Source organism: Chanos chanos, chromosome 2 (assembly GCF_902362185.1).
Source record: "Chanos chanos chromosome 2, fChaCha1.1, whole genome shotgun sequence".
Taxonomy (NCBI): Eukaryota; Metazoa; Chordata; class Actinopteri; order Gonorynchiformes; family Chanidae; genus Chanos; species Chanos chanos.
The window spans coordinates 32,317,483-32,332,489 of record NC_044496.1 but is presented as its reverse complement, the minus strand read 5'-3'; the positions used below and the strand labels follow the sequence as shown (position 1 = coordinate 32,332,489).

Sequence of the window (15,007 nt, the reverse complement as noted above, 5' to 3'; positions counted from 1 at the left end):
CCTAACACCTAGCCTGCCAAGTAACCTACGAGTAACACCTCCCAACCCCCTCCCAATAAAGTGCCATGGTCTATTGTTAGTCTCCTGCACTAGAATGATTTGGCCAAAACTTGTTCATACCACGAGTAGCCTACCACTGTCTATCATGAGTCTCAGCTAAATCTAATTCCACACATGTAATAGAAAATGTAGGCACCGCTTGGAAATGAATAAATATGCATGGATGTTGTTTTTACAAAATATGTATGTCGCAATGGATTTTTGTAAACAAAGCTGTGTCAGGTGTGTAGGCTTTTAGAGTAAATAACGTAGCATAAGATGGCCGAATTTTTACCATTTATTGAAACTAAATTACAGCACGAAAAAAAGCCCTTCTTTTTGGTAAATCGACAGCTGTGTAGTTTATTTACAGTAAATACTTAAGAGAGAATGAAATATACATTTCACACAATAGATACACACGATAGTGTATACAGTGAAATGATAAAGTACTAGAAATAGATAAAGTACTTTTTCGAGCTATTTAGTATCCTGTGTGTCGGGATGCTGTAACCACTTTTACACAGCCTGTCAAAGTAGGGAATGTTGTACCTCGCTGTTTTGTGTTCCCAATTCAAGTGGACAGATATTCGACCGACAGCCTAGATAGAACAATAGCCTAGGTGTGATCCCAACCCCCTTCTAACGACCGCGTCATGAATCACTTGGTCAACCAACTCAGAAGTTCCCTTCAACGTAAACCAAAAGATTGTTTGCCAGTGCCAACGAGGTGAAGAAATTTTCGGCCTACTGCCGGCCTACTGTCATCTTTCTCTAGATAGAGAATTGCGTTCAACATGTATTTTGTTTCAACGTCAGCGGCCACCCAGAATTTAATAGCAAATTAGTTTAATGGCCATGTTCTAAGTGAAACGACACAGTAACAACTTGATAGAAAACAGTTGTTCATCTACAGTTATGTTCTCACTAGGTGTGTAAGAAGCAATACTTTATCGAAAATCTAATTTATCTGTCACAAGGTGGGCAGCCCTTGCATTCTTGTCATCAAAGCGCAGATAGCACATGATATCGTGGAATCTCTGTTGAGACATCCATCTCTGAAAATGGGATTTCCCACGTCAGTGGACCAGTAGTCGTCCGGGCTCATGCTTTTACCGCCCGTAATCCCTCCCAAATAAAGGAGACCCGCAGTTTGAACTTATCAGCATCATTTCGATCAGTTTCTGCTTCAGAGGATTTCTGAATCTTTGGCCACATTTCTGTCTCAGTCAAACACACTAAACTGCTCAATGGACCTGTAATATTGTCCTTGGCATAACACATGGGCCCTGGGGTTTCTCTCATGATATTGCACTCTCGCGCTCTACCCCGAGGGTTGCCAGCAGTTTGTTCAACCCATACTGTGCCTTCTCTTGCATAGGGTGTTATTATATTGAATGAATTAGCATTTGCAAAATTCCTGCTCACTATCTAAGTCATATAATAATTAGTTACGTCCCTGTACGTGAAACAAAAATGCGTTTATTATACGTTTATCCGCTTTACAAAACATTTGCATTTTAATACTGTAAATTATTTTTGCAGCTCTAAAATAATGTAATGTCATGACATGAGAATAACGCTTACCATAGTCTACACACGAACTATCAGTCATGTGATGACTAATTACGCACGGTTCAAGTTAGCTAGTGCAAAAATCAGTGACAACTGATACGCCCATGTAGGCCTACATGAAACAAAAATGCGCTTCATAGTTATTAAATTATCGTCATTTTGCACATTATGTAATATTAATTTATGACTCTTATAACTCTCGATATATATATATATATATATATATATATATATATATATATATAGATATTCTGCTGAGTTATCACAGTAAAGGACCCTAGTTGAGAAATTATGAACTCTGTGTTTTCCATTTTGTTCTATAGCCATCCTGGTATTATTCTTTCTTCCCCAGGTTTTCTATGGCAGCCAATGGGAATGCCCCAAGAGTGGGGTTCAGTTTGCCTACACTGTGATGGGCTGGTGTCTTGTTCCAGTGTGGTTCTGATTGTTTGTCTACATGGTGCCAAAAGATTTCTGCTAGGTCTAAAGATATAGTCTTTGTTGTCCAATGAATTTCAATGGCTTCAAAACAGCAAGTGAGCATATTACAGCAATCCTTGGTTGGACTGATGCCTAGCTTGGTACACTTGATAGACATTGATAATCTTGGGCACATACCAAGTTTTATGAAATTTAGTTACATGGGGGCACTGTACCAGAAAAATACAAAAAAATGTATTGAAATGCCTGTTATTTCAGGAAGAAAGCAGATATTTCTGCCAAACATCTTGTGCGTTGTCACAGTGAAGAATCTTTGCTGAGAAGTTATGAGCTCTATATGTAGGCCATTTTATTTTTCAATCATCTTAGTATCATTGTTTCTATTGTGTATGGCAGGCCAGAGAAGCCCTAGGTGGATTTTGCCACTCTCAAAGGACAGAACTTTGTTATGCGGACCTGAAAACAGCCGCAAATGTCCGAATACAGCTGTTAGACAGAGGTTTTCGGGAATCCGCCTAAACACAGTCGTTAGCTGATGGCTTGGCCTTTCAAATGCTAATGACAGTCCATTGTCTGGGTACTGAGGCCTGCCCCCCTTCCATTGTCCCACCACCATTAGTAGTTCAGGGAAGTAGGTGTTGATGATCAAAATGTGCTTTAGAACTACTTCTATTCTTGTATCTGACTGACACTTCTTTATTTTGAATCAGTACAATTGTTTAAAAGTAGTATCACATGAACTGCTTTTGCACACACTGTATGTTGTTGACCAGAAGTGACAGTTAAAGTCAAGTCAAGTTAAAGAGAATGTGAATGGCCTAGCAAAAAAACTCTGACAGCAGAGACATCTGGGTGTTCTCTGGCTTTTTTTTTTACAACAAAGGAGAAACACTAGTTAATATGTTATTAAACAGTTTATTGCAAAATGAACTGAAAAGATATACAATCTACAAAAATAAACACAGTGAAGCAAATGTAGCCTTAACAAAGGAAAATATAAAGATAACATTAAGTAGACTTCTTAAATCTCTACCACTGTGCACAGTGGAATTACCACAGATACCCTCTCCTTAGTATGGCTTAACTGCACAGTTGTGGTACTGAGTACACACCTGCTTGCAATGCGTTCAACAGGCAGGTATGATGGTGCAGTGTCAGTTTCTATCCCCTGAATACCCCAAACCTCCACAGGCTTTCCAAAGAAATGCTTGTCTCGGTGAGGGTGCAGCCACATCATTTTTGCAACTACATGTTGAATTATAGAGGCATGCGTTTTTACAGAAATGACAAGAAATTGCTTCACAATTCCAGGACGCAACTCTGCAGTTGGATCAAGGACAGGCTCTTCAAAGCTTGAATTAAGGGTTGGAACACTTCTGTGGGGAATCCTTCCAACATCCTGTGGCACCTTGAGAGAGTCCATTCTTCTTTGGAGTTCCTCAAGCTTCTGGATACTCAATACACCAAGCTCAATCCACAGTTTGAAAACATGTTTAGCGGTTCCGAGGAGTAAATTGTGCATGGGATCTATGACAACAAATCGGATGGCATCACAGTATGGCAGGTAGAAAAGTTCAGACCATCTGGCACCATACTGCACTTCCAGTTTCTTCTGGGCTGCCTTTGTTGTAGCCTTCTCTGTCATCTTAGCAAATCTTTTGTGTTCTTCAGAGGTACGAAAAGTCCAGGTTGATCTATCAAATCCAGAGAAGTCTGTTTTCCCCCCAAATGATGTCTTCTTAAATGTCTTCAGACACTTGTTACATCCTGAGAAGAAAATCAGGTGGGCTTGAATGGTTGATTCATTTCATATAATAGGAAACTCTGAACAATATGAGTATGAAAAATAACATAATAGATCACAGCTTACCTCTTAGTGCTCCATGGCCAACAAAACCACCACACTTGCGGGAAGCTTGGATATCAGATGAGAGGCAGAGTAGAGCTGCTCTGTAAACCTGGCACCCCAAGGGTGAAGAGTCCATCATGAGAACTCCTTCCCACAGTTCTCGGAGGTCATCAACCAAGGGCTCAAGGTATGCATTAATGTGGATTCTTGGTTCTTTAGGTCCTGGTATCACTCCAACTAAAATCATATTTTCATCTTTGAACCATTCCTCTCTTGACAAATTTAAAACAACAAGATATATGACACCGACTGAATATGGGGAATGTTTTAAGGGTTGGTACCAGTCAACATTCATCATCAGTGCAAAATTATTAGGTTCTGCAAGAAACGGTTGTCCATTAACATACTGAAAGTCCTGCCAGATTTTCCCGTCATACACATCCCCCATAACAGAGTCGGGCATGTTCCGGTGTCTCCATTGCTCACACTTCTCCAAAAATCCAGACCTTCTCACAAAAGTCCCCAAAGACTGAGTGACCTTCTTGTAACAGTAGACTCGTAGGGGATACAGGTATTCTTTACCACTTGAGGAAATTAGCTTCTTCATCAAAGGAGTCCCATATTTTTTTCTTAATTTCTTCTGTGTGTGTTTGTGGCAAGGAATAAAACCACATGTGCTGCTGATTTTTGAGCCAGTTCTGGTGATGGTGTACGATTCTTCAAGTGTGTATGTTGCCATACACTTGGGGCATACTACATACTGACAAAAGCTGTCTCTGCTGATGTCAGTCCATTTCCTGGGTGAATATAAAGTCTTGGGGATCCTCCCAGCCAGCTCACTGAGTGTGTTCACGCACAGAATCTGTTCCATGAGCCAAATGAATTGTCTAATACAATGCAAGAGTGCAAAGACTGCACAATCTGATATTTTAAAGCAGCTTGCCATGCCAAAAGCATAACTGCAAGCAGTTTCACCATCAAATGTCCAGAGTTGTCTTCAGTGACCCCATCTGCATCTGTATATTCCTCTCCTACAATGTCAGTATCTTCAAGCAGATCCTCTTCCACAAAATATTCCTCCTGATCATAGTAGCTATCATCATCTGAAGACTCTGTGTCACTGGCACTCACAGAAAGTTTCAGAGAAACTTCGTCATCAGTGTTATCTGTAACACAAACAGAACACCCAAAATAACGAGAATATAAAGTAATCTTAAAGTCAAACTAAAGTGGAAAAACTCATGAAGTTGCCCACATCTTTCTCTGGGAGCTTTAGCACCACAACAGTTTCTAAACTAGTCTAGTAGTAAGAAAGCTATAAGCTTTTTAAAAACTTTGTAACATAATACCAGGCTGACAATCTTACCTTGCAGAGTGCCGTCCTCATAATTTTCTTGGTGTTGTTGCTCATGCTCTTTGTCCCCTTGTTGAGTACAAAACAGACTTGATGGAAACTGCAGAGCATTGGCAGTATCTGAAGACTCTGTGGCACCCACATAAAGCTTGAGATTGTCATCATCACTGTTATCTGTAACACAAATACAAGATCCATTTTACTCTCACACGAAAACACAACCACAACATATATAAAATAATAAACTATTTTGGGAGCAGTCATGAAGTAGCCCCCACCTTTGGTTAGCAGTATTAGGTCACCAGAGAGGAGTGGGGTGGGGTGTGGGGGCTGCAATGCTTACAGTTTTACGATTTACAATTTTGTTATTTGGCAGACGCTTTTAGCCAAAGCGACTTACAATCAGTGCATCAGTCGGATTTCTAATACCTCATAAGCAGAGATCACAATAAGACTGAGCGTCAATTTACCTCTTCGTATTGTGACCCTGGAATACTTTGACCAACACAGATACAAGACAAGGTTTTTTATTTTTTTTTAAGGAAAGGGAGGTTAGGCAGTGGGGGACAGGTGGGTTCTAAAGAGGTGGGTTTTCAGCTCATTTTTTCTATAGTCAATGGGAGCCTGTATGAAAAATTTGGGAACTACTGGCCTATGATTATGTCATAATTATGTTAGATACGTTTCTAGCAAATTTCTCCGGGAGCTTAATCATCACTACACGGTCTATAAACCAGTCTGGTAGCCTAGTTATCAAGGCACGAGCGTTTTTTAAAACTTCGTAACATAATATCAGACTCACCTTCTCACCTTGTCTCACCTTGCAGAGCATTGTCCTCATCATTCTCTGGGTGTTGTCGCTGATGCTCTTTGTCCCTTGGTTGCGCGCAAAACACACTTGCTGGAAACTGCGGAGCATCGGCAGTATCTTTCATCCAAATTCAATTGCGAAAATACGTTTTCATGTGTAAATAAAACAGAGTATGTGAAACAACGTCGTCGCAATGACCACAAAAGCGTCTTTTCCTTTTCCTTGTTCCTTCCATGGCTACTGAAACGCGAACGGCGGCTTCTCTCTTTGTTTTGCTTCTGCAAACCATAAAAGTTTACAAGATACAGGAGGGTTTTTTTGCTTGTTTGTTTTGAACTTAAAGATGCGCCCCAGTTTTCAAACCGCCCACTCAGAATGTAAGGTTGAGTCCTATCCAATCAGTCTTGTGTGCGTGCATGATGTATGTGAAAGCAACCAATAGCATTGCGTACACAACTGCGGCGCGAAATTTGCTGGGGGGGTAACCTTTATATCAAGCAAGCTACAGCTGCAGAAGTTTTACACCATATCCTGTTTGTAGTGGCTTGTACTGGCTTGTACTGTATAGTTTGAAGATGGCTTGCAAAAGAACGGTCCAGTTTTCAAACGAACAGCGGACTAGGGAGGCTACCCCTATTCGCCGGGAATATCCAATTATTCCAACACCGAGTCCGACTCTGAACGAAAGCAAGCAAGTGGTGTTCATGTTAAACGCATTTTTTAAGAAGATGGAAACGTTCATGGAGGATATGACTCTGCGGAGAGCTCAGAGACGTACAAGAGGAGTGCGCCCCAAAAAAGAAAAGAAGAGCGGGAAATAACTCTGTTGCGGTAAGCTTTTTTCTGTAGTGTGCCGGTTTTTGTATGACTGCCGCACATTCTGATGTGTTCATATTTCTTTTTCTGCTTTATGCCTTGGTGTGGTTGAATTTAACCCTTGTACAAATTCTTCATCTTACAGGAAGCTGTGCGGAGAATGCACAATGCGGAAAGCAACACACACAAATATGATCCACAGACAAGGTATACTAACGTGTTTTGTTGGTGTATCATCACAGTTTCATTGTTTCATAATAGTACCTGGAATTCGAAATGAGCCTTTAATCAACCTTCCTTTCTTCTACACAGTGTATCTTCCCCACACAACCAGGAGGTAACAACATATCTTTTGAAAGAGGTGTCAATGGCTTTTCCAGACATGGATCCTGAAGTTGTAAATGGTGAGTCACAATGTCCAGATAGTTAGTCCTATCCTTGTTAGGCAGGATGTCTAATGTCCTTAGAACAATAAATTTACAATGTACTGTTCCACTGTATAGGTTGCATTTAGTAATAAACAACTTTTTTGCTCTCTCTAGCATCCTGCAAGACCTACTATGAAACTATTCGAAAAAGTTATAAGACAAATCAAGATGAGAATTTAGACAAGAAAGAGGAGGGCAGAATCACTGCTCGCTTGAAGCAAAGGAGGAGGAGAGTAAGTCAAAGCATAATAATTTCCCCGGTAGTTCTTGGACTTTTTCCACATTAGATGTTTTCAGTGGTCTAATTTCTGTTTTCCCTGTTTTGCAGCTGCACAAGGCCAGAGCCAGTGTTATTCAAACTGAGGAAGAGGCTGCCACATGGAAGACAGCAACAGTAGAATTGATGTCTGAAGAGGAGGACGCCGTCTTGGATGGGAGGCCAGTGTGGGTCATCCGGCCTCCAGCCCGTAGCACAGAGTTGTCTGCCCTTTGTGCGGTGCTACAAAATCGACTGGAGACAGACCAAAAATTATTATATTATGTTGGTCAACTTCACTGTTAGTAGCAAATATGTGAATTGCTGCAGCTTTTTCTCCCGTTTCACACTTTTTTAACATTTCAATATCACTTGCACAGATATTCTCATCTTTTTTACGAACCCTCAAGTGATTCAATATTTCGGCAAAGGTTGCATTTTGTTGTCTGACAATTTCAGTTAATTCTGCAATTGCAAAATGATCCTGCCATAAATTCACTCCTTTTGCATTAGCATATAGAGGTGTCCCTTTGACAGGTGGCAATTGATAGAAATCTCCAACTGCAAGAATGCTCACTTTTCCAAATAGTGAATAGTCACCGGTCTGTTTAATTTGTCTCAGTCTTCCATGAATGTAAGCTAAAAGGCGATGATCAACCATGGATATTTCATCTATGATTAGTATCTGTAAATTGCTCATTTTTGCTCTTAGGGTATTGATTCTCTCTTCACTGAGAGGTTGATACGGCAATTTGGCATTTGCTTTGATTGAAAATGTGTTGTGAATTGTTGCAGCTCCAGTTGGAGCTGTCAAAAGCACGGTTATTTCATCAGGATTGCTTGATATTTGAGATAAAAGCCTGGTTGATTCATAATGTATTGCTTTAATTAAATGAGTTTTCCCTGTACCTGCTCCACCAGTCACAAATAATCTGAATGGTTCAGGGTTTTCTTCAAGAAGTTTTCCCAGACACCAGTTATGCACTTTATAGAATACTGCTGATTGTTTTTCATTCATGACCTCAGTAAATGTAATGCTTCTTCTCTTGGCATTAAAACATTATTACTTTCAATAGTGTGAGCAGTCTGAGGTTTTGCTATGAGATCGGGAATATTTTCCACAGTGTCATCTTCATTTGTCACAATGTTCTCTTTCATCAATTCTACACATTCAAGGCGTTCTTTTTCTGACTCAGGACAAATTTTAGCCCAGGCATCCTCCAATTCAATATTGTCTTCCAAAATTTTTTGAGCCTTGTCTATTTCTTCACTTTCTCTTTCACATATCGCTCTGTTGGAATTAACAATTGATTTCACAGTTTCTACATCATCCACACCACATCTCACTACACCATACTTGTAAAAATCCTCATATGACTCAAACTGCAAAGGCTTTAGTTGACTGTCTTCATAATAGGGCAGGAAAAGCTGAAGCAATGAGTGATGGTACTTTTCTGGGTCTTTTGTGGGTGAAAATCTTGGATATCTCAGCACAGCAGGTTGTGTTCGTGTCCTTCGTTTTACAAAGCCACAGTTGTTGTTCAATTTTATTATTCCATTTTTGGAAAGATCTGTTTTTGTGAAGATGTTTGACTTTGACAGTACTCTGTACTGAGAACAAAAGCTTGCAAGACATACATTTTGAAATTCCTTTGTTTTTGGTGGACTCTTGCACCTGTCAACTATACTAGTCATCCAAAAAATTTGCTTCGTCTGCAGTTTCATCATACTGAGCTTTCTTTTGCAGTACATTCAAAGGTAAACTCATCTTAACTGGATTTTGTCCAATGGGGATAAACTGAACTTTACGAGACCATTCTTTCAGGTGCATATTTGTTAGTCGATATACTGCCTCTTGAGCTGAGACTTCTCTGTTGTGTAGATAAATACTCCCAAGCTTTTTAAAAGCTTTTTTTGCTTCAAGATTTCCATTCATGCCTTCCTTTTGCGCACGCTCAAGCAACAATCCCATTTCTTGCTCTGCTTTTGTGATATAAGTGAGGATGTACACTACTACAGAAAAGGCATCAGTAACAAACTGAATGTCCATATTTGCCTGTCATGCACGCAGTAAATCTTTATTGTATTGGTTGACCCAAATGGCGTTTGGATTTTTCTTTAAAACAATGCTTTTTTTCCTAGAACATCTGTTGTAAGCTTTTTCAAAAAAATCTTGTGATAACCCAATAGAGGCAAAAAATGCATCAGTTGAATCAAAATTCTCTTCAGACTTTGATAATGCTTGTTTGACTTTCTCCAGAATTACCGTTGCAGTGGTATTGTCATCTTTGCCACTCAAGTCTTCTGAACTACAAGCTCTTGTCACAAAAGTACGACTGGATGGCGGTCATGGGAAATTAAATCGACAAACAGTTTTCTTCTTCCTGCATGTCTTTGAATATCTGGTGCTGTGCTTTTGAACACTACTGACAATTTCATGAAGTTCCTCATCATTTTCTGATGGTAACTCACATGTAATGTAGGTGTCAATGAAATCAGCAACTTCTTCATCACTTTGCTTATCAATCTGTGGGGCATTCTCAACCCAGAAAAGGCAGTGGACATGCGGCGAACCACCATGTTGAAACTCAACACGATAAGTAGTCTTTTATTTTCCCAATAGGTTCAGCTGGAGACATGATTACCTCTTTCAAAAAACAATGCCACCTATGATCAAACATTCTTGCTGCTGTGACAGGATTTTGCTTGAGAAGGCCACACCTTTCAGACCAGTCAAGTTCATCCACGTTAACATGTTTTGTCTCTTGTCTTATTACAGATTTGATCATTTCTGGCCATGTGAGGTCTGCAGAACTAAATGATGCTAAAAATGTTGGTATTGATAGCTGTCTAATAAGTGCAAAAAGATCTTTCTGTGCAGATTGCCAAAACGGTGGTGTTCCACGAATAGGTTTTAAAAACTTGTAACCTTTATCATAATTTAATATCTTCTGCAAGGACTCAGAGTCTGTCAACATGTCAGATGTTACTTCTTTAAGCGATGTTTTGTCAGATCCTTTTCGCAATGCAATTGAAACATTAGATACAATTTGATCAAGCTCTGATATGTACTGAGCATAAAATATAAAATCGGTATTTTTGGCAAATCTTCCATCGGCATTGAGTATTCGTACATTTAAATAGCGTGACAGTATTATTTTTTCTTTTCTGTTATCATGAAAGGTTGGGACACCAGCAGGATATAGTACAGGAAAACATTTGGCTTCGTTCGTTTTATCTGACAGCATTGTAACAGGACTATTACCTTCGGCTGGGGCAACAGAAATTATGCTGTCAAAATGTTGATTCAGTATTTCTGAAGCAATGTTAACAGGTTGTAATGCTGTGTCCAAAAACAAACTATGCTTTTCTTTGATGTATGTTAAATCTTCTTCTGTTTTGTCTTCGTTGTCATCATTGTGTGTTAAATTCACTTCAGTGATATCTTGCTCCTGCATTGCATCAGCGTTGTCTGAGTCTTCGTTCATTTTGTTTGTTTCATTTAAAGTGTTGACCCACTCTTCATTGAAGTGAACATCTTTATACCAACTATTATGCTTCATCAGATAATTAAGTGCATTTCTAACATGATCAGTTTGAACATACTGATATTCGTAATGACCTTTGTAAGTGAGCTTTCGTTTCAGTTTCATTTTTAACATCTTATCATCAGATTAATTTCTGGGAAGAACAGATGTAACATCTCTGGTGTTTACTGGAACGCACACAACAGGTCCATGACAGCCAGTTTGTTTACCATGTGGAAGACATAGCAATTTCATGAATGGAATATGGAGGGCAATGAAATGTTGTTCTAAAGAATTGAGACATTTAAGTTGTTCAGGATTTTTTTCTAAATGCATGTTATTTGTAACACTCTCCTCTGGCATTCCTATGACAAGAGAAGCAAATCCATAACTTGGATGATGGTGTTTCGGATAAATGGCATACACGTTCACACAAAACACTATCACATTTATGCAAGTATGTAAATGTAATACATTTTTTGGCCAGGACAGCAATATTGTTTCCTTTGGTTTCATAGCAACTCGTTTTACATTCAATAACTTGCTTTCTGAATAGTAAAGGATGACACACAGCACAAACATATTCAGGACCAGCACTTATTTCTCTACGAAAACAATCAATTGCAAAATCAGTATTTTCCCTTCTTTTCTGTTTTGTTACATAGGCCTCACAATTGTTTTGGTTTTTTGCAGCTTTAACTTCTACATATTCGTGGTATCTTTTTGATTTGCGCTGACGAGTAGATTCCCGAAACACTGCATTATTTTTGTATTTCTGATTAGTATATTCACGCAAACATTTCCGAAACTCTGGATCTGTTTTAAATTTTGTCTTGGAATTTTCACGCACAGATCGCTGAAACGCTGCATTTTCATGATATTTGGTTTTAGAATATTCACGCACAGACTGCTGAAATTCTTGATCTGTCTGATATTTGGTTTTAGAATAGTCACACACAGATCGCTGAAACGCTGCATCTTCATGATATTTGGTCTTGGAATATTCACGCACAGACTGCTGAAATTCTTGATCTGCTTGATATTTGGTCTTGGAATATTCACACACAGATCGCTGAAACGTTGCATCTTCATGATATTTGGTCTTGGAATATTCACGCACAGATCGGCGAAATTCCAGATCTGACTCATATTTACCTTTAAAGAACTTCAGTGCAATACTTTGTTGCTGTTTCTGGTAATTGCTGTCATTGTAATATTTCTCTCTCCTTTTGTCGGCTTTAACCTTCTTTAAGTTCTCCAATTTATCGCTAACTTTGCATTTTTTCCTCAAGTGCATTTTTATGTCGTCATCACATATTGTATCACATGTTCCTGCGCAAACGTCGTGGCCTCTTTTTCTAACATATGTTACAACTTCATAGTGGTTGGAATTGCAGTGGTTTAAGTAAATTGCAGGATTCATCTTTTCAGGTGCCTGTGCATTACCTGGTATACGATAACACGAGTATGCATTCCATCTGTCACCATTGAAAGTCATAATAATCGTCTGTAGCAGGTCAGCAGCTTCCCAGATTTCAACCTCTGTTGCCCATGATCCTACGAATTTCATTTTTGACGATGTTACGTACTGCTGCACTGATGTATAACCATCTCTCAAATACGTCTCAAATCTTGTGCTGTTCTTTATGAGATATTGCACTACAGTGCGTCGAAATTTCAAATGCTTTTGTTCATTTCCACAAATTGCATGAGCCAATGATCTGAAAAAGCAATTGCCATCCGGTTGAATACTCTTACAGGGATATCCCATTGGACCAAATCGTGTGGTTCGATCAACATCACCGTTTTCATTAATCAACTGTAAACGTGAGCATAAATTAGTTTGCTCCGTATGAGTTAAAGGGTTAAAATGTAACCCTGGATTGATGAGATCTCCAACTATGACGTCGTCTCTTACGTTGCCATCGCTTGTCTTCTTACGTACATTGCTATCTTCAAGTTGTCTGTTCTTTACGCTCATACTCATTTGCACCTCAACAGCTTCGGCATACTTTGTGCATACTTTACGCTTACCTTGCAGCGCTACGCTATGAGCTGGTTGACTAGCAGCGCCAGCTTGTGGTGATGTTGTGTCACATGGAAGGATTACACTTGTCTCACCTCTTTCTTCAAGTTGCTGCAGCAATGTGATACTGCTACTTACACTTGCTTTGACTCTAGTGACTTCAAACTCCTGTCATTGTGCCTGTAATGACAGTCCTAAATGTGTAATGTGTTCTAACAACGACTCAGTGTTACAGTGGTAAGCCAATAAGCTTTTACCTGCACCATCACATGTACCATTGTTGCTTCATGAATGAGAGTCAATCAGTGCATACCATGAGCCCTCTTTGACAATTGCACATACATTAAGGTTAATGTTCAATAAACATGCATCACACTCAGCAAGTGCTCTTGTGATAGCTGTCTTGACTGACATCAGAATGTCCTCCCAACCACCCTCATATGAATCAACACCAAATAAGCCATTTAAGGATTCACTGTATTTTCTTGTCAAGTTATGAGAAGACAGTGCATATGCATCAGGTAATTCGCTGACAGAGACGAAACCACGACCTGTCTGATCACGAATCTTGCCGTCACGCCTCATGCTGCTGTACAAGTGGTCTCCACAAAGCAGGACATCATCCAGGTCTGCCACTGTCCAGGTCAACACGTTCTTCAACTTACACTTTAATATTGCCATCAGACTGTTGGCTGCACATTGTCTGTTGCTGTTCCTTCCAAAGCAAACATCGCCTTGATGAAAGGAGCCTAGAATGACACAAGTCTCAGGAAATTTAAGACATGACATTACAGACGTATTTAAGTATTCGTTTTTAGAAGGATTTGCACAGTTTTCGACAGAGTCATTGGCAGAGTTTTTGGCAGATGTGGGAGCTGTTTTGACGCTGTTTACGCTTTGTTTGATGCTGTTTATGCTTTGTTTGATGCTGTTTGCGCCTCGTGAGAGGCCAATAGGCTGCTGATTTGGTTGGTCATTTGACAGGTTATTTGGCTGGTCATTTGACAGGTTCATAGTTGGGTCATTGTCAGTCATGTCAGGGGCCATAGGCCATGAGTCCTTGTCAGTCAAGTTTAGCTTCTTGGGAGGAGGCAACTCCTCCCTCTTGACCTCCTCGGTCAACGGCACCGGCAGCAAGGGCGGGACCCCCTGCTCTATCCACCTCCTCTTGGCTACCTGGGAGCGCCGGAAAGACTTCGTACGGGGCATCTATGGAATGCAAACACACACAGACAGAACAATAGACATCCCTTACTATTAATCAACTGCTATGGTTAAAACAGTGACATAAAATCACGTCAAGTGCTGTTTAAGAAAAAAATGATCAATTAGTCTAAATGCAACCAACGACACGCTTAGTCATAGTGCACATCTGAAGACATTTCTCTGGTTTAGTGCTTTATCAGCAATTTGAGTGTCTTTTTAAATTATGTCCAAATAGCTCATTCAGCCTTGACTGAACGTATTATATTTGGAATACTTTGGTAAACAATGTTTTTCTTGGGTAATAAAAAGTTTGTACAGGCTTCATTTACACAGAATTAGCTCTTCTAAAATCTTTTAGTCAATTACACTGAAAAAACAGTTAAATGTATGTACATACAGTGCAATAGAAATTCAGGAATTTTATATATTAAGAAATGTTATGCAATTATTGCACAGTATAACTAGTAATCTTCTATGCATCATTGCATAATTTTTAAAACTGCTTACATCTAACTCAAAGTGTTGTGCGAGTTGACTGACAACACATTGTTTAGATTACACTACTCAACTAAATCAATGTTCAGTGTATGACAGAATAAACGTTTATCCAACTTTATACAAAAAGAACTTTAACATGTTCTAACAATGACTCCATATTACGGAGATTTGTTAGCAATTG

At 39.4% G+C, this 15,007-nt stretch overlaps 1 pseudogene; it reads right to left on the bottom strand.

Moving 5' to 3' along the window:
- Window positions 1–7,762: 7,762 nt before the first annotated feature.
- On the bottom strand, window positions 7,763–14,331 carry LOC115804747 (uncharacterized; annotated as a pseudogene).
- Between the last annotated feature and the right edge of the window lie 676 nt (window positions 14,332–15,007).